Below are 19,158 nucleotides of genomic sequence, written 5' to 3'. Positions count from 1 at the left end.
ATTTAGGCACCTGTCAGTGGGGCTGTGATCAGAATCAGCGCCTCTTCACTTTCCAAATCACTGGTGGTGACTCGTCCCTTCAGGGGTGGGGAGTGGCTTTGGGTTCACTCATTTAATGAAGAAGTTTCCCCCAGGTTTGTCCAACCATAAAAGCCCTCACCCCACATGGCAGGAGCCAGTTGCTGAGGACATCTATTCCAATGACACATTTAGGAATGGGGGGATAACCACTAGCATGTCTGCAGACCTGCTGAGCCCACTGTGAGGACTTGGGCCACAGCTCCCGCAGTCCTCTAATATCCAGAAGCCCCTACCTTAAGCAGGAGAAAGAAAGGCATTTTGAGTATCCAAGTACATGTGCTAACTCAAAATCCAGTATTAAGTAGCACACTGGAAGGATGAATATCTCCCCTTCTCCAGTGAATGTCTGTCTCTTTAGGGAAGACCTGGAAGAAAACTGCAGCACACACTTGAAGCCACATCACAGGGAACTTCTTCAGGAGGATCTGGGATCCTCTGCAACCAACATACCTCAGGTCTGTGACTCAGCTTCATGAGAGACCACAATTCCCCACTGTGATGATTCGGTCGGGCAGACTGAGCATGGCCACCAATTCTTTGGCATTCCTCGACATTCCTCCACTTGGGAGGTAGCCTCTATGTCCCCTCCCCTTGAAACTGTGCAGACTTCTGAGAGCTTAACTAAAGAATACAGTGAAAGTGATCTCATGCCATTTTCTAGGCCTAGATCTTAAGACACTGGCAGCTTCCACTTCCTGTGTCTTGGAGTACTCCCTTTGGGGAAGGCAGGAGCTATATAAGAAGTACAACTACCCTGAGGTCACTGTGCTGTGGGGAAGCCAGAACTAGCCACATGGGGGGGCTGCATTCAGGGAGCACTGCCCACCAGCCCCGGCTACTGCAGCCATCTCAGCCCAGCCACCATCTGATTACAGCTACCTGAGAGACCCCGAGCAAGAACTGCCCACATTCACACCCATTAACAAGCAAAACCCAGAAAATAACAAGTGCTGGTGAGCATGTAGAGAATTTAGAACCTTGGTGCATTGCTGGTGGAATGTAAAATGGTTCAGCTGCTGTGGAAGACAGTATGGTGATTCCTCAAAAAAATTAAACATAGAATTCCCATATGATTGAGGAATTCCACATCTGGGTATATACTGAAAAGAATTGAAAGCAGGGACTTGAACAGATATGTGTACAGCAGTGTTCACAGCAGCATTATCTGCAATAACCAAATGGTGAAACAACCCAAATGTCCATTGATGGATACATGGATTTATCCATTTAGTAAAATGTGGTATATGCATATAATGGAATATTATTCAGCCTTATAAAGGAAAGAAATTCTGACACATGCTACATCACAGATGAATCTTGAAGACATTATGCTAAATGAAATAAGCCAGTCACAAAAAGACAAATATTATATTTTTCCACTTATATGAGGTACCTAGAATAGGCAAATTCATAGACACAGAAAATAGAATGGTGGTTGCCAGAGGGTAGGGGAGCGGGGATGGAAAGTTAGTGTTTAATGGGCATAGAGCTTTACTCTTGGAAAACGAAAAGAGTTCTGTAGATGGATTGTGCTGATGGTTGCACAACATTGTAAATGTCATTAATGCTACAGAACTGCACATTTAAATATGGTTAAAGTAGTCAATTTTATGTCATATTTCTTTTACAAAAAAGAAAAAAATCCACAGAGCTGTTCAAGATAATGATTGTTGTTTTAATCGACTAAGTTTTGAGGCAATTTGTTATACAAAAATAGATAACTGGAACAAGACCTAAATTACTGCTGTTAAATAGATCCAGCATAGACTACTCACCTGTTTCATTTCTAAGGCTACTGTGACCGATTAGCCACTCCCAAATATCCTGTGGTTCAAAACACTTCGATTAGTACTGAGTCCTAACTACCCATGAAAGTCATTGGTCTACCTGGTCTGTCACCCTCCTTGGGTTCCCTTCCTCTGCACTGCCCCAGGGAAGTCCTGAAAACTTAGCCTCACTGATGGTGGGCCGCCACTGCAGGCCAGCCGACGGAGCCAGCAGCTGCTGAAGCACGTCCTGGAAATCTTACCCGCACGTCACGTCTGGATCCTGTGCCAGCTCCAGGGCAAGCCTTTGTCTGGGTCGCCATGCCTATCTCTTCACAGAAAAGGAAACAAAGGGAAAGAATATTGAGTGCTTTTGTGCCTTACACAAGATACAATTTGATTATAGGACCTGCAACTTGCTAGTCCTGAGGGAGCTCTGAATCCTAAAGTAAATATGAAGGTGTTGCCACATCTCTGTGTTTCAAGCAGCTGCCATGCCTTCTGAAAGGCACGAACATAGAGTATTCAGCATGCAGAAGACTGTCAAAGGGTTTATTTTTATTACGTTAAACTGTGCTGTGTTTTCAGTGATCCCAGTGGCCTGGCAATGTGATCCAAGGGAGCCAGCTGGGACCACTATACCATCTGGTCAGATTGGGTGGGAACATGGATGCCAGGAATACGTAGAACTCAGAACCCAAACTTCATGGGGACTTATACTATCTTCTCTCTTTTTTTTTTTTTTTTTTTTGAGACAGTCTCACTTTCTTACCCCTGGCTAGAGTGCAGTGATGTCATGGTAGCTCACTGCAACCTCAAACCCCTGTGCTAAAGCGATCCTCCTGCCTCAGTCTCCTTAGTAGCTGGTACCACAGGTGTGTGCTATGATGCCTGGCTAATTTTCGTATTTTTAGTAGAGATGGGGTCTCACTCTTGCTCAAGTTGATCTGGGGCTCCTGAGGTCAAGCAATCCTCCTGCCTCAGCCTCCCAGAGTGCTAAGATTATAGGTATGAGCCACTGCACCCAGCCTACTATCTTCTCGTTTCTTAAGATTTGCTATTATTATTTAATTTCAGAGACAGGGTCTCACTGTGTTGCCTAGGCTGATCTCAAATTCCTGGCCTCAAGGGATCTTCCCACGTCAACCTACCAAATAGCTGGGATTATAGGCATAAGCCGTGGTGCCCAAATTTCAAGATTTACTATTTCTTATATGCCAACTTTCTTTACTTATTAATCTCCTGAAAAATGTCAGTCATTTCTTTTGGCATACCTCGCAAATGATCAAAGATAAAACCTAAAAGCCGGTGGATTAGACAATAAACTATTAAGAGGAGAAAGACAGAAGTAAAGAAAACAAAGGAGAGAAACCGAAACCAAGCCAAATCAAAATGAATTTAGATATAAACAAATAATGGATCACAAAACACCTTCCTTCCAAGAAGAGAAAAAAGCAATAGAAATTTTATCAGTTATGTAAATCATCATGATTCAGCTCTTCTGCTAATGAATAAGAAATAGGGGTGGGGCAGGAAGACAGAGGATTTAATATTTGGAAATTTATATTGAGTGTGAGTTAATTTCCTTGATTTCTCCTTGGGTGTGAAGCAGCCTCAGAGTAAATGTTTCTAAGTGTGAACTAAAATAAAATTTTAAGGCTCACCCCCCACCGGCTGACTGAATGGATCCCCTCATGGCCAAAGAAATATCCTAAAACTAAATTGCCTGCCAGGAGGAGGGAGGTGAGACATGCCTCATCATGCCACACTCCCTTCTTGGGGACATCCCTTGTAACCCATTGACAGGTCTAAGGGTATGCAAGACAAACCTGCAGGTCCTCTATTTACACAACAAATCTATGTCCAGTGGCTCCTCTCTGATAAACAGCAACTATGTTAAAACATTCCAAGCCTTTAGACAAAGCTCCATGTCTTTAACCAATTACAAGTCAAAGAATCTTTAAACCCACCTATAACCTGTAAGCCACCTCTTTGAGATGGCCCACCTTTCTGGGCCAAACCAATGTATGCCTACCATGTATTGATTTATGACTTTACCTATAACCTCTGCCTCCCTGAAATGTATAAAACCAAACTGTAACCCAGCCACAGCGAGTCCACTTGCTCAAGGCTTCTTGGGAGTGGTTCCAGTTCATGGCCCTCAAATTTGGCTCAGAGTAAATCTCTTTAAAATTATTTTACAGAGTTTGGCTTTTTTCCATTGACAAGACTGACACCCAGACGTGGGGCTCAGAGAAGACTCAGGACCGCCGAAGGAGCCGCACAAAGTCAGCACCAGGTACTGGCATGACCGTTTTGGGCCCTCCGCTCAGAGCTTCTCCTTTGGTGGAACTGGCAAGTGGTCCTGAACTTCAGACCTCCCATTTTTGGTTGATGGTCTTGGTTTTCTCTGAGCTGGTTCTTTTACTAAGAATTGTTGTTTTGGATCCTAGATAAGTGAGAGACTGAGTTCCTCAGCTCTGAAGAGAAGGGGCATCTTAATCACCTCCCAGCCTTGGCAGCCCTGGGTGACCGGGGTCCTGAGTGGGAGTTGCCTGGGGCAATTCCCCAAGACTCGAGTGGCTCTATAGGGAACCCCCCCAACAAATTAATTAAGAGAAGACTCCCCTAGGAAACGCAGCAACTTGGCACCTGGCCTGCCCAGACGTGCGGCCCTCAGCACCCAGGCAGCCAGCGCAGTAGGTCCCTGGACGACCTGGCAGGCACCACCGAGTGCCTCCTGCCAGCCTCCTCAGGAGCCCGGGCCACTACAAGGCCTGCAGCGTAGTGGGCTCCTGGGTGTGCCCATGGCCCCTGGCACGCAGAGACTCTGAGAATGTCTATGAGGCCATCCTGGATGTGCAAGGCCAGCAGCGGGAGGAGAGCCCAGAGCAGCAGGTACACAGCTGGGCGCTGGGGTAGAGGGGGGCGGGTGGCCGCGCCTGCATGGAGCCAGGGTGCGAGGAGACCTGCTCAGCTTAGCATCCCGCTAGACGCCCGCCACTGTGTTCACGGACTTCGGGCGAACTCACTTTCCCCAAACCCAAAATGAGAGAGGTACAGGCTCACAATCCCTTCTCTGCAATTCCCAAGTGCCAAAGCTCCCTGGAAGCCCAAAGGATTTTGTAATTCACCCGGTGACAAAATTTCATTTGAACCAATATGAGGATGTTGACAGTCTTTATCACACTTGGCGTGAATATTCATGTTTTGCTGCAGAAATGCAACTAAACTTAATCGCAGGGTGCAGCCCAAGCCCTGCCAGGAGGTTATGTAACCTCTGGCGGGTGTGTGCTGTCCTGCAGCTGATCTGTAGTCTGAAACGCACCTGGACGTGGGGTGGGGCTTGCGGCCCTGCACTGGCTCCAGCGGCCTCGCCTCTCTCCCGGGAGCTTGGGGGTTCAGAGGAGATGGATGTGAATGGCAGGCATCCATTTCCCTTTTGGGCTGTTTCCAACATTTCAGTTTCTTTCTTTTTTTCTTTCTTTCTTTCTTTTTTGAAAAAACCAAAACCCAGGCCAGGCGTGGTGGCTCACGCCTGTAATCCTAGCACTCTGGGAGGCCGAGGTGGGCGGATCGTTTGAGCTCAGGAGTTCGAGACCAGCCTGAGCAAGAGCGAGACCCCATCTCTACTAAAAATAGAAAGAAATTATATGGACAGCTAAAAATATATAGAAAAAATTAGCCGGGCATGGTGGTGCATGCCTGTAGTCCCAGCTACTCGGGAGGCTGAGACAGGAGGATCGCTTGAGCTCAGGAGTTTGAGGTTGCTGTGAGCTAGGCTGACGCCACGGCACTCACTCTAGCCTGGGCAACAGAGTGAGACTCTGTCTCAAAAAAAAAAAAAAAAAAAAAAAAAAAAAAACCCAAAACCCAAAACCTCTCCATGAGTTTGTTTCAGAAAGAAGACCAGTTATGGTAAGGGTGGGGGGGTTCTCTCTTCCGAGTCCAGTTGTGTTAATTTGGGAAATTGAAAATAGAGCACGTTTTAAAAACACTCTTACATCCTCAGAATCCTTCCGGGGGCCCTGACATCTCGGACTTTAGCAACTTTTCAGGGAGGGGCGCCCTGAGGAAAACAAGATGCGCAGAAACCGTCTGACCCCTTCGCCAGGGGCGTGATTTCCCAAGGGCGGTTCACTTCTGGGGGGCTCACTTCCTGTCGGGGTCTCGGTTTGTTCCTCAGCCTAAAGGGAGGGGCAGAGGCTTGGATTTGACTCCCCTGGGTGCCCTGCCAGCTGCTGATGAGCCACCTAACTGCCCCAGCCCAGTGTCCCCAGTGTAAGCACTGTACCTAAGGATCAGGGTTGTGGAGACCCTTAAATGGGGCGGGGTGCGGAAGCGCTGGGCAGTAGCGGGCGGTCCCCTCAGACGACCTGGGGTCCCCCTCAGTGCGCTTCCCTTCGGGTCTGCGCAGCCTTCACTGGGGTTTCTTCGGGGGCAGCCCTCCCCCTGGTGGCCAGGGTGGGGAACAGCACCTGGCGGACCGGGATGCAGGTGGGGCCACGTGCCCCGTGGCTCTGCCAGCAGGCAGGCAGCTTCTCTGGGGTAGGTGGCTGGATGCCAGCTCTCCTTCCCCCAGAGCCCCTTCCTTTCTGGGCAGGCTCCCGGTGGCGCGCTCCCGGGCCCATTCTCTGTCCCAGTGACGGTGAGAGTGTGCCTGCCCCTCTGAGCTGTGCCCTGGAGGTGGGGGAATGGCCTTGCCCTTGGACAGTGTGCACAGAGAGTGTGTGCTGAGGAGGGGCGAGGCAGCCCTTGACCATGAACCAGGGCTCTGTAAGTCTGCCCAGGGGCCAGCACCTAAGAGCCCAAACCAAGGAGGAAGGAGATCCCCCAGGTCCTGGCATCTCCAGTTGCTGAAGGCAGGTGCGAAGGTGAGGATGAGAACGGCGTGTAGACAACTGGCCAGAGCCGCTATATGGCCGAGGGTGGAGCCTTCCCCAAGTTTAAGTGGAGGGGCAAGAGCCAGGAGACTGGGAGGCTGAGGATGGGGAGGAGGAGGCTGCTGAGAGGGGATCCTGGGAGAAAAGATGAGGGAGGGCCCAGAACAGAGAGGCAAGGATGTGAGGAGGGAGGCGACCAGGGTCACTTGGGAGGGTGAAGGGTGCCTGTCTGCAGGGCATCAGCTCAGGGCTTGGGGCAGGCTACTCGGCAGGCCCAGGGCACCCCCAGAAGAGAGGAGCCTCTGCCATGTACGGCTTTTTACAGCCTTGTCATTCACCATTCACTCAAATAGCACATACTGACACCTGGTGTGTGCTGGTCACCCTGCTGCACACTGGGGACCCAAAGCATCATAAGACACAGTCCCAAAGGAGCTAACAGTCCCGTGGGCTCTCATTCAAAGGCTTGCACCCAGGGTTAAGCTCCCGGCATCTTGGAAGGCAGGCATAGGTACCCCAATTTGCCCTGAGTACAAACAGGTTCAGAGAGGTTTAGTGACTGGCCAAAGGTCACACAGCCAGGAAGTGGCTGTGTCCAGGTCAGTTCTGGGCCCTATTTCAGCCAGGTGGCCTTCAGAGTTAGCCACCCTGTTACCCTCAGCAAGAACAGTACAAGCCAAAGGCAAACAAGTGCTCACTTTTCTGCACACACCTATGTGCCCAGCCCTGTCGTGGCCATGAATTCCAAACCCTGACCTTGCTATCTGCAGCTGAGGGTGCAGTAGGAGAATCTGACATCCTAGGAGAGGGCAGAAGCAAAGGCTTCTGAGGAGGGAGAGATGGAGGAGGGAGGTGAGCTGGGTGGACATCTCTCCTCCAAGGTGGCCACTCAGGGAGCCAGGGAAGCCTGGAGAAAGCCTCTGAGGCCCCTCCCCCGAGACCACAGTCCTTATTTCTGGGTGCGGTCACCATCCCACCCCAGAGGCGGGAGAGCCGGCCGGGAGCCCACTGCTGCTGCCGGACACTGGCCACTGGGAGGAAGAGTTACGGCCCAGTTGCCACTTCTTACACAAACAGCCCAGGAGGCGCCGCACCTGAGCAGGCAGCCTGCACAGGAAGGAGCCCAGGGCCCTCGTCCTCCCTCCTCCAGGAACTGTGAGTGGACCCCCCACCTGGGGAAGGGGGCGGCCACGGTTTCCTGTCCTCCCCCCTCCCCCAGACTCCCCACTAGGCCCTTCCCTATCCCGTCCAAAAACTCACCTGGTGACCCCTCCTCTCTGGATCGCAGACCCGCTCCCACTTCCTGGGGCAAACTCCAAGGGAAGCCCGAGGTGGCCATGTCTGAGATACAGCAACTGGCCTTGGGACAGATCCACCTGTCCTCTCTCGGGGCCAGCCAAGGGCCTTTGGAAAGTGGGGTTGGTAACAGCAGGGGCCCTGCAGCTAAGCTGAGGGGACTCCAGGGAGCTCCCCGCCCCCCACTAGGGCAGCCCTGGGTTGCTGGCTGCTTTCCACACACCTGGCCTGACTTTCCCTCCCCGTGACTCACCTGCTGCCCCAGGGCCCGGGAGCCCCGCTGCCCAGACTGTGACCTGGCTTGTGAGAGAGCAGGTTCTTGGGTCACCCCCCACCCCACATAGCTCTGGCCACCCGGAGCTCTCCCCACCTACCCCTCCGTCCCCTGCAGGCTGGGAGGTGGCCCCATGGTCCTCTGGGGATCTCCCTGGAGCCCCGGCCTCATTATTCGACTCTCAGCCCCTGGTTCCCGGCAGCCCCAGGCCTCCTGAGATGGGCCCTTGACAAGCCCACCCACCTCCTCTCCTCCTTCCCGGGCCCCAGCAGTCGGCCTCCCTCTGCACCTATTTTCTCTGCCCTTCCTAGAGCTGATCGAGTCCAGCAGTGGGAGGGGATGGGCATCAGTACTGAAATGTCAGCCTGCACGGGTGGTCAGTGCCAGGCCCTGGGGCATGGGAAGCACATGACACGACGTGACAATGCGATATGCTGTGGTTGTGATATGATGTGGTGGCGTGTCTGCTGGGTGCAGGATCTAGCTGGGAGAGGAAGTTCTAGGGCTGCCTCCTGGAGGAGGAAAGTGTTGCCAGAGGTAAAATCTAAAGGTTTCTACGATTCCCTCCCATGAAACCCTCTGGACCCGGGGCTTTTTCAGTGGCAGATTTTTTTCTCAGTGTTAATTAGATCTATGCAAGTATCTACTAGTTCTCTAGTTAATTTTGGTCATTTTATATTTTACTACAAAAGCATTTGTTTTCTCTAGATTTGTATATATTATGCTTTTAAAATTTATTAATTTCTTTGTGGCCAAGTAAATGATTTTTTTCTAAGTTTTTCATAGACATATGGAAAAAATGTACACTTTCTATTTAAGGGATAAAAGGTCCCTCATGTATCAAATCAAGTTTATTTTTGTGTGTGTGTGTGTGTTTTTTTTCTTTTTTTTTTTTTTGTTTTTTTATTTTAAATTAAGTTTATTAAGTTTATTGATTATGTATAATTCAAAGTTTCACTTCCTTTGTATCCTTTTTGGTTTTTGTCTTTTATGCTAATTCTGATGAAGTTTTATTAAACCTCCCTCTCAAATTTTCCCTATAAAGTTCTTCTGGTGCTTTTATTAGTTTTTGCTTTTCATATTTAACGATGCTGCTTTTGGGAGCGTGCAGATTTTGAGTATTCTATCTTTATGAATTGTGCATTCCTGTCACTACATGTCATCTCTCTTTATCGTGTTTTAGTGCTTAATCTTACATTTTACCCTTCTATTTTTAATATGGCCACTCTTTATTTTACATTATATTACATTAAAAATAAATCTTTTTATTTTCAACCATTATCATTTTTTAAACTGTATGTCTTGTATACATCATATCACTGCATTTTAAAACCTGAGCTGACTCTTTTACTAGGAGAATTCGATCTGTTCGAGCTTCATTTAATAACTGATAGGCTAATTTTATTTATTTATTTTCCACTGAGGAGTCATAAATTCTAGACATCCTATTTCACACCTGAAAACTTCAGCATGCATTTCTGAAAAGTAATGTTTTGTTTTTCATAACCACCCTACCATTATTATAGCTGACAAAATTAACATTCGTTCCTGAATGTTGTCTAAGACCTGGGCTATAGTCAAATTGCCTCCGTTGTCCTAACCCATCTCTCTCTCTCCCTCAGTCTCTCTCTCTCCTGGTTTGTTTGCACCAGGATCCAGTCCAAGGTCGTGCCTTGCTTCTGGCTGTCTCTTTAATCGCTTTTGAACACCCCCCACCCTTTCCTTTGCCTTGACGCTGACTCATCAAGAGACCAGACCAGTTGCCCCATGGGGTACCTGTTTGTCGTGTGTGCTGGCTTCCTTGTGGCAGCGTTTCCCTGTTCTAACCCGTGTGACCCGTGAAGCCGTAGGGTCTGAAAGGTTCAGGCGCAGGGATCCCCAGGGCTCAGCGACAGACGACGCTAAGGAGGCAGGAGTCACAGATGATTCTACCTGTGTAACAGGTGATGCTGACACGAGAAAGGGAGACAATTTGATTTTGGACATCTTCCCAGGCCTACAAAGGACACCCGGCAGCAGTTGGATGTGTGAGCCTAGAGAGGGGTTGCGAGTTGGTGACCTACAGCTGGTCGTGCTCTCGCAGGCGGCAGAGCGAGAAGCCAGGTGAGACACCCGGCACTGAGGCCGTGGCAGAGGCGGCGCAGCCCCAGCCCAGTCGGGCTGAAGGAGGACCGGATCTGTCATCAAGGGAGTGTGGAAGGCCTTCCGACCAGGGGGCTGGTGTCTAAGTGAGGGACAGAGAAGTCAGCTCTGAAAAGGAGGCAGGGAGAAAGGAATTAGTCGGTAAAAGGCGATGCGAGCTGGGCCCAGGGAGCACCCAGGCCACTTCTTTGTTCCTGCCCAACATCTTACTTGCCTCTGTGAGTACACAGCTGTGAGATCTGGGTTATCGATATCTTATTATTGGTAATAAATACAATTAATGCAATTGTCCCATCCATCTGCAGCACTAAATACTTTGAAAAGCACTTTCAAGAACATTTCCTCATTCTATCTTCACTACAATTTCTGGAATGGGCAGAGTAGACATTTTATACCTGGGGAAACTGAGGCAGGGAGGCATTGTGACTTTCTGAAGGTCACCCAAGCGGCAAGTGGCCAAGTCAGGACTGTGTGACCCCAGTGGTCCTCTGAAAGTCACGTCTCCTTCCTCCTTCCCTAGGTGGACAAACCCCCGGAGCCCGTGTGTGCCAACGTAGAGAGGCAGCCTCAGGCCACTTCGCCGGGCGTTGCCGCGGCCCCCCACCCCAGCCCTGTGTGGGGGACGCACACAGGCACCAGCACTGGGCGCCCCTAGTACTACAACCCGGACACGGGCGTGACGACCTGGGAGTCGCCCTTTGAGACTGCTGAGGTCTCCGCTATCCCAGCCACCTCCCCGACCTCCGTGGGCAGCCGCGAGAGCCTGGAGACCAAGTGGAGTCAATGCTGGGATGAGGAGAGCCGCAGGGTCTTCTGCAGCCCCTTGACGGGTGACAACGCCTGGGAGGGGATGCGCCCGAGACTGGCCCCGGCCGCCCCAGGGACCAGAGGGCGAGGGGCGGGGCTATCTGCGATCCCTCTGGCCCCGCCCCCTGCTCCACTCGGCCCCAGGGACCCAATGGCAAGGGGTGGGCTGGTCCCTGCAGCTCCCCGTTCCCAAGACGGACTACCCTGAGTTGCTGACCAGTTACCCAGAGGAAGACTATTCCCCCTGGGCTCCCTCGGGAGCCCGGCCCCACCTCTCCCTTCACCACACCCCCCGGCTGGTCTTGTCACATCAGCCAGGACAAGCAGAAGCTTTATACCAACCACTTCACCCCAGAGCAGGTAGGGGCAGTGGGCAGATGGACCCAGACAGCCGCGGGTGGCTCCTCTCTACTTTCCTCACTATGAGCTCCCCTTGGCACTCTAAACCGCAGCTCCCACGCAGACCCTAAGCCAGCCCAAGACTCGGAGTCGCCTGCATCTGCCTCTCCGAGCTTCCTGCTGCTGACCTGGACACCGGTTGGAGGGAGCCTTTTCTCTCCTCTCACGAGCTGGGTGGGGGGCCCTGATCCTCCCACTCCCCACAGCGGGTGAGGTTGGAGGACCAGCACGGGAAACAAACAATACTTCTACAGCCCAGACGACTCCTCCGTCCAGTCGGAGCTGCCCCAGGTAACCAGCTGGGGAGAGACGGGGAGACTATATATGACAGTGTCTTCCTCCCCAGGTCCCTGTCCCTGCTCCTCGAAGCATGCACAAATCTAGCCATGACAGTGACACTCCAGCCCAGGCCAGCCCTCCTGAGGAGAAGGTAAGGGGATGACATGAAGGCCCTGGCAGGACCACCACAGAAGAAACGGGGAGTTTCTGGAGATCCTGGAGGCAAAGACTGGGTGGGACACATCTGTCTCCCCCATGGCCCCAGCACTAGCCCCCAGAGGTGGGTGAGGCTGGGAAGTGGGAAGGAATCTCTCCTGCCGCTGCTGCCGGGGAGCAGGTGCCACCTGCTCCAGCCAGGAGGCTGGGCTGGTATGGAGCGTTCAGTGGAGACACAGGCCCAGCCCGTGGGGGGTTGCAGCCGAGGGGGAGACTGGCCTCTGCCCCCCATGCCTCACCCTCTGGACTCCCTGCTCGTTCCCCTTCTCTTAGATCAGGACCCTGGACAAGGCAGGAGTGCCGCATCGCACCAGGACGGTGGACAAGGGAAAGCGGCCTGGGCAGGGTGGGCCTTAAAGATGAAGTTCACTCCCCACATGCCAGGCTCTTATTAATCTTCATAGTGACCTCATGAGAGGTCCTGTGAGGAACCTGAGGCACCGAGAGATTAAAATGACTTGCCCAAGGTCACCTGGCTACCAGGTGTTAGATTTGGGAGTCCACCCCTCACAGTCGGGTGCCCTAGGCCTGTTCCTAAGCTCTGTGCCCTGCTCCTGGGGCTAGGAGGGGCCTCAGCCTAGACCAAATCTAAGTCCTGCCCACCCGCTGCTTCCCCACCCCCATCTAGGAGGAAGCACTGGAGGGCCTCCTGGCCGGTGCTGGAGGGTGGTGTCCTGACGTTCTTCAAGGACTCACAGACCCCAACTGCAGTTGGCCTGGTGAGGCCCAGGCCCCCAGGGCAGGGACCCCCCCCCAGCCACCCTGTCTGGCTTAGAACAGACCAGATCTGAGACAGCGGTCTGTGAGTGTCCAAGGAGCTGGGCCTTGGCAGGGAGCGGGTGACGACAGCAGGTTCACCCCAGGACAAGCAGTTTTAGCCACTCGGGGATGGGGAGCAGTCCTTGAGGGTGGACAGCTCGAGGCTGGAGGGCGGGGAGGCTGGGGCTGAACACACCTGCTCACAGGGACGGGGCTCTGCTCCTTCCGTCCGTCTCCTGGGCGGACAAGCAGCAAGGGACAAGCCAGCCAGCAGGATCTCTGAGTTCCAGGAACCGTTGGGTCCCTTTCACCCAGCCACCTCATCCTGTCCCTACAGCCACAGTGTGGTAGCAGGCCTCTCGGAGCTGAGGGCTCCCTGTGACCCTGCCCACCCTTCCTCCCCGTCCCACAGAGGCAGTCTTCCAGGTTCTGCACCCCTGAGTACACGGTGGAGCTGAAAGGGGCTTCTCTCTCCTGGGTCCGCAAAGGCAAATCCAGAAGGAGGGAAGTGTCGTCCTGTTGTCCAGGGACCCTCACTGTAGGCAAGCCCCAAAGAGGAGCACCTGGGAAGAGCTGGGGCTGGAATTCTCAGGGCTCAAGGCCATGGATTCTGTAGTTCCCTCCCCAGGAGCTGAGTTACTCGTCCTTGCCCTGGAGGGTGGTGAGAAGTAGAGGCCTCTGGGAGATGGGACCCTGTGTGCCTAGAACAGTGGCCGCTAGAATGGTGGCAGCATCTCAACCTGAGGCAGGAAGCTCCCCGGCCCTGGTGCTTACTCTGATGGGCTGGGCAACCTGCTCTTTCTCCCCGGGTCCCCATCCTGCCCCTGGGCCAGAGCCCAGCTTCCCACTGGACTGGGTCCCCAGTGGGTAAGCCAGGGCGGTGGACGGGCTGCCAGGCTCCCCCAGCAGGCGAGGGTCCTCCCACGGCACGCCCTTCACTGTTCACGTGCTGTCTCATTTTTCTTTTTCTTTTCTTTTTCTATTTTTTGGAGTTAGAGTCTCATTCTGTCACCAAGGCTAGAGTGCCATGGCATCATCATAGCTCACAGCAACCTCAAACTCCTGGGCTCAAGCAATCCTGCTGCCTCAGGCTCCCGAGTAGCTAGGACTACAGGCACACACCACCATCACACCACCATGCTTGGCCAATTTTTTAAAAATTTTTTGTAGAGACAGGGTCTTGCTTTTTTGTCCCAGCTGGTCTCAAACTCCTGGCCTCAAGCAATCCTCCGGCCTCAGCCTCTCAAAGTGCTGGGATTAGAGACGTGAGCCACTGCACCCAGCCTAAACCTTAGCTCTTAAAAAATGTCTAGTGTGTAGCTCCACAAACATGGGATCTAGAGGCATGAGGCCAGTGTCTGCAAAAGAGCTCCCTGGAGGTTTAGTTAGGAGTCTCAGGGCTGTTGGGTACCATATGATGATGATAGCCAAAAGCATAACCTTGTACTTCGGCTCAGAAAAAGCCATTCTGCAAGGAGCCTGAGTGTGTAGCTTTCTGATGATTCACCAAGGTTCATTCAGTTCTACAACCAGGATATCTACAGAGCAGAGTTGGAAAACTGGTTTCGTCTCATGAGCTACTCTGATTTGGAGCTACCTTGAGAATTCTGGAGCCTTCTCCAGGCTTGGCAGGGTAGGGTTCTGTGATCAACTAGCAATGTCTGCTATAGTGTCACGTGGAGGAGGGACATCACATTTGCTAGCTATGTGCCTTCCCTGACCTCGAGGGACAGCCTTCCAACAGTTCTCTTATGAAGGTCATCTGTGGGCTTTTCATGAAAGTGTCGGAGCAGGACTTTCTGAGCTGTCTGTGCTGGCCAGGAGCAGGAGGCAGATGGTGCTGTTGGAAGCTGCTCAGGCCAAGGGGAGGCTGACAGTCCTGAGTGGAGGTCAAGGAACCCCCTGCCTCCTGGCTAGCTGGCGGCCACCCTCTCTCCACTCCGGGTGGCCTGTAGGCAACTCCAGGACGTTCCTCAAGAGACAGCCCAAAATTCTATATCATCAAGGACAGATGGGTTAGTGGGGCCCAGGAGATGTCCACACCAGGTCTTCCTAGTCACCCCAAAGCCACAGAAAACGTTAGTATCAGTCCCCCAAGAGCCGCTAGTACCCTCAGCCTGCCTGTGCGTGCGGCAGGATTGACGTGTCCTGCAGTACGTTGCTGGGTAGCTATGTAGCTTGGCCACATTTTGTTTTTTTAACCAGAACGAATCTGCAGAACAGCTTTGTCTTCTGCATGAAACTTTCAGATACGAGCTGACTATGTTTTGAGAGAGCTGCCACAGAGAATGGAGGTTGTTTTAGAAATGTCATTAGGCCACTCTCTGAGGTCATCCCCAGCGGGGCCCCTGCCTGCTTAGATCACAGTGGGGCTGTGCTGGCCACCGCTCAAGGGTCTCTGGTCATTGCAAGGGAGGTGGAGGGGTGGAACATGCGTTTTTCTTTTTTTCTTCATTTTTAAAGCAGTTTAAATATTAATAGTATTCATGTATGAGTTTAAAAGGACAGTCGAAGGACAGTCCTCTCTGATGCTAGAAGTTGTTCCTTGTTCGAGACAGCTTCTGCTGCCTCTCCCACTGGACCTAAAGGGCAGGGTTGGCGGGGGCTGCCACTGCCCAACATTGACATTAACCCTGAACTTGGTCCTCAGAGCCAGAGGCTACGGAGGATCCATCCACTCAGAAAGGGCTTGGAGCTTCAGGCCTGTTGTAGCCAGTTTTCTTCTGGCATTTTGTTTAATTTCTGCTTCTCGAATTTCTGCATCTCAGTAAAGTGGGCTGGGGGGTGAGAGAGGGTGGGGACTCCTGGCTGCTAAAGGAGGGCAGCACTCTAGGTCCTCAGTGAGCATATGGGAGGGGCACGGAGGACACTCGCTTCCTCTGGGATCCGCTTTCAAATCCTCTCTCCCCACATCTCCTTCCCTGTCAGTTCCAGTGGCAGAGGCTGTCCCTCAGGAAGCTTCCCTTCCTTAGATTTCTGCAGGCCAGTGCTCTGGGTGAGGGCCGCCACGTCCTGCGGGGGCTCATGTGGAGGTGGGTTGGGGCAGGGGAAGTTTCCCCAACAGCTGAGCCATGCAGATCTGCGCTCCACTGCCACTAGCTATGTGCCCATGAGGAAGCTGCTAAAACTCACTGAGCCTTGGTTTGGTCATCTGTAACACAGAGAAGCTGTCACTCACTGCTTTAAGTGTGGTGGAAGCCCTTGGTTCCATTAGGCTCTGAGTTCCTGGGGCTAGGGGACAGGTCACCTCCATCTCTGTACCCACCTCCCTCGGTGCCAACACCCAGGGCAGACTCAGGGAACCAGAGATGACCCAGTGATTTGTGTCCCTCTAGCTACAGGGTCGCAATGGCTCGGAGTACCTGATCCAGCATGACTCAGGCCATCATCAACACCTGGCACAAGGCCATTGCCCATGGCATCCAGGAGCTGGTAGGCAGGGCCTGGGGTCTCTAGGGCCACTAGGGAGGGGTGGCCAGCTGTTATACAGGGCAGCTGTGCCCACTGTGGGACACAGGGAGCTCCATGGCACCAGTGGGCAAGCGCCACTCCCTGCAAATGCAGTGTCCCCTGCATGGCTGGGATGGCAGGATGCTAAAGCAACTGCCTCTGTCATCTGTGAATCCAGCCCGGGGGTGGCCCTGCAGGCACCCTCTCCACGTGCGGTGGGGAGCTCACCCTAGAGGAATTTCCCATTTTGAGGGAGGCAGGAGGAAAAGTAAATATTCTGGGAACCAACTTCAGGCTGGAATGGCAGGCTGAAACTAGAAGGTAAAGTTTGAAAGTATTGATTTCAAGAGTCTCCCATTTCTTAGGTTCAAAATATCAATTGTATAAGTAGAGATAGGTCAGGTCCCCTCTGACAACTATTTACCTGGAAATGACCTGGGGGTTTTTGACCCGTAATTCCCTATGAACCAACACTGGGTGCAGCTTTTGGCTGTATTAATAGAGGTAGGAACCCAGAGCCAGAGAGGTGATGTTGGTGCAGTTGTCGGCAGTACTCCGGCCCCAGCCAGAATTAGAAGCTCAGAACTGGGAGCCACTTACTGGGTTACGTCTACAGGAGCTGAGGAAAATACAGGAAGAGGGGCCAGGCACTGGGAGGTGGGTAGGGGAGGACAGGATGACTGATTCCAACACCTGTTCAGCTCCGGGCAGCTAAAGGAGGCCAATGTGCTGAGGTTCCATAGTAAAGGTGAGGGGAGTTAACCTGGGTAAGGGAAGAGAGATCGCTTTGCCTGAGGACCGTGCCTGCTGGGAGGGCATTTCAGGTCCCTTGCCCTGCCCCAGAAGGACCCCCAGCTGGCCCAAGGTCCTGCCTCTCTGAAGCTAAGTGATTGCGGTCTGCAGACTTGCCCGCCCCCCCCCCCACCGCCCCGGAGGAGGAAAGTGAGAGTGACAATGTGGCCTTCCGGTCTAGTGAGCCCTGGGAAGCTGGCAGGAGAAAAGGATGACACGCGGCTGAGTCTCAGTGTGTGCAGGGCACGGGGTGGGGAGCATCCCAGAGACCTCTCTCAGCGGGTGGTGATGCCCCGCTGGGGCCTGCCCTGCCAACAACCCAGATGCAACTGACAACTCACAAGGTCCTACTTTCCCCTACATTAGGTGCGCCCACCCTGGGCCCCAGGGGTCTGCAGAGCGCAAGTTTCTGCAGGGGCGGCCCATGCTGCTGCCGCTGCGGTAGAAGGGCTACATCAAAGGTACCGGCTTGCAGAGGGCACGGTAGAAGGGCTACATCAAAGGTACCGGCTTGCAGAGGGCACGCACGGGTGACGCAGGGCCGGACGGCGGCCGCTGGGCGGCGCTGACGAGTCTGTCCCCCAGACCAGGTTCAGCCGCGCGCTGGCCGCACTGTGCCAGCGGCAGCGGAGCCTGGTGCTGCGCTTCGTGCCCTGGTGGGTCGCGGTGCGCGGTACTTGGGGTGGGCTGGGCCGGGCCTCCTGCCAGGACTGCAGGATGGAGACCCCTGGGTGGGCGCAGGGTTGAGTGGGGAAAGAACAGGAGGCCTTGAGTAGGAATCACAGCAGGGGCTTCAGCCCCACCCCTCCCAACCCGGGTCCGCGCCTCCCTCCATCCCAGGGCTGGACATGGACAGGCTGTACCGCATCAGTGGAAACCTGGCCACTATCCAGAAGCTGCGCTACAAGGTGGACCACGGTGAGGCCAGTCCCCATGCCTCTCCCCGGGGTCTGAAGGCGCTAAGGGGCCCTGACCTCCCTTCCTCCGCCCCAAATGAGCGTCTGGACCTGGGAGACCGACGCTGACACTGGGAGGACGTGCACCTTATCACAGGCGCGCCGAAGCTCTTCTTTCGGGAGTTGCCCAGAGGTGGGGTGGATGGGGCAGGAGAGGAACTGTCCTGCCTAGGGCCACCGCCTTGGCCAGGCTCTGTGCCACCATGCTTGCTGACCCCGCTCCCCTCGCAGAGCCCACCCTCCTCCTCCTCCCTCCCTGTCTAACTCCCTCCCTCTGATCCTTCCCTTGCTTGAGTTGCACGACCAGGCCCAGCGCAGCCGCTGTATTCGTGACCTGGTGGGTTCGCTGCCTGCCCCCAACCGCGACACGCTGCGGCTGCTCTTCCAGCACCTGTGCCGGTGAGCCGGGCGGGTAGGTGGGAATGGGGTGGTGGGTCCTGGCAGGACCCCCTCCACGGCTCCCTCCAGCTCTGGGCCCTGATTCCACCTGCCTGGCCGCAGGGTGATGGAGCACGGCAAGCAGAAACGCATGTCGGTGCAGAGCGTGGCCATCGTGTTCGGGCCCACGCTGCTGCGGCGGGAGACAGAAGAGACCAGCATGCCCATGACCATGGTGTTCCAGAACCAGGTGGTGGAGCGCATCCTGCCGCAGTGCTCGGATATCTTCCCGCTGCACTGACTGCGGACCTGCGACTGGGGGCGGCTGGAGGCCACCCAGCTGGACTTCAGGAGACCCTCCGCCTCCCCCGCGTCTGCAGGCGGTTGTGACGTCCTCACCTCTCGGTTCTGAGGCTATGGTGACCCCTGGTGGGCAGTTCGCAAAATGTGATTTTTTTCTGAGGCATGTCCTGTTTGGGGTTAATTGGGTTCTGCTTTGTATGGCAGTGTCGCCCCCTGTGCGCATGCGACAGTGTGCGGCTGAGTGTTTTGGGAGAGACCATCCTGGGAGGAGAAATTTGGTGAGGGGGCTTCCCGGCTTCGTCGGGCCTTCCCCTGAATGAGGCCCTTCACCAAGACCCTGTGTGTCCCAGTCCTATGCGGACCGTGAAGCAGCTAAG

The 19,158-nt window shown here is 53.8% G+C and overlaps 1 pseudogene; it reads left to right on the top strand.

Annotated features, from left to right (window-relative positions):
• Positions 1–235: 235 nt before the first annotated feature.
• Positions 236–18,894, top strand: LOC138379522 (rho GTPase-activating protein 27-like; annotated as a pseudogene).
• Positions 18,895–19,158: the final 264 nt, after the last annotated feature.

Source organism: Eulemur rufifrons, unplaced genomic scaffold, assembly GCF_041146395.1.
Source record: "Eulemur rufifrons isolate Redbay unplaced genomic scaffold, OSU_ERuf_1 scaffold_48, whole genome shotgun sequence".
Taxonomy (NCBI): Eukaryota; Metazoa; Chordata; class Mammalia; order Primates; family Lemuridae; genus Eulemur; species Eulemur rufifrons.
This window is presented reverse-complemented; position numbering and strand designations above follow the sequence as displayed.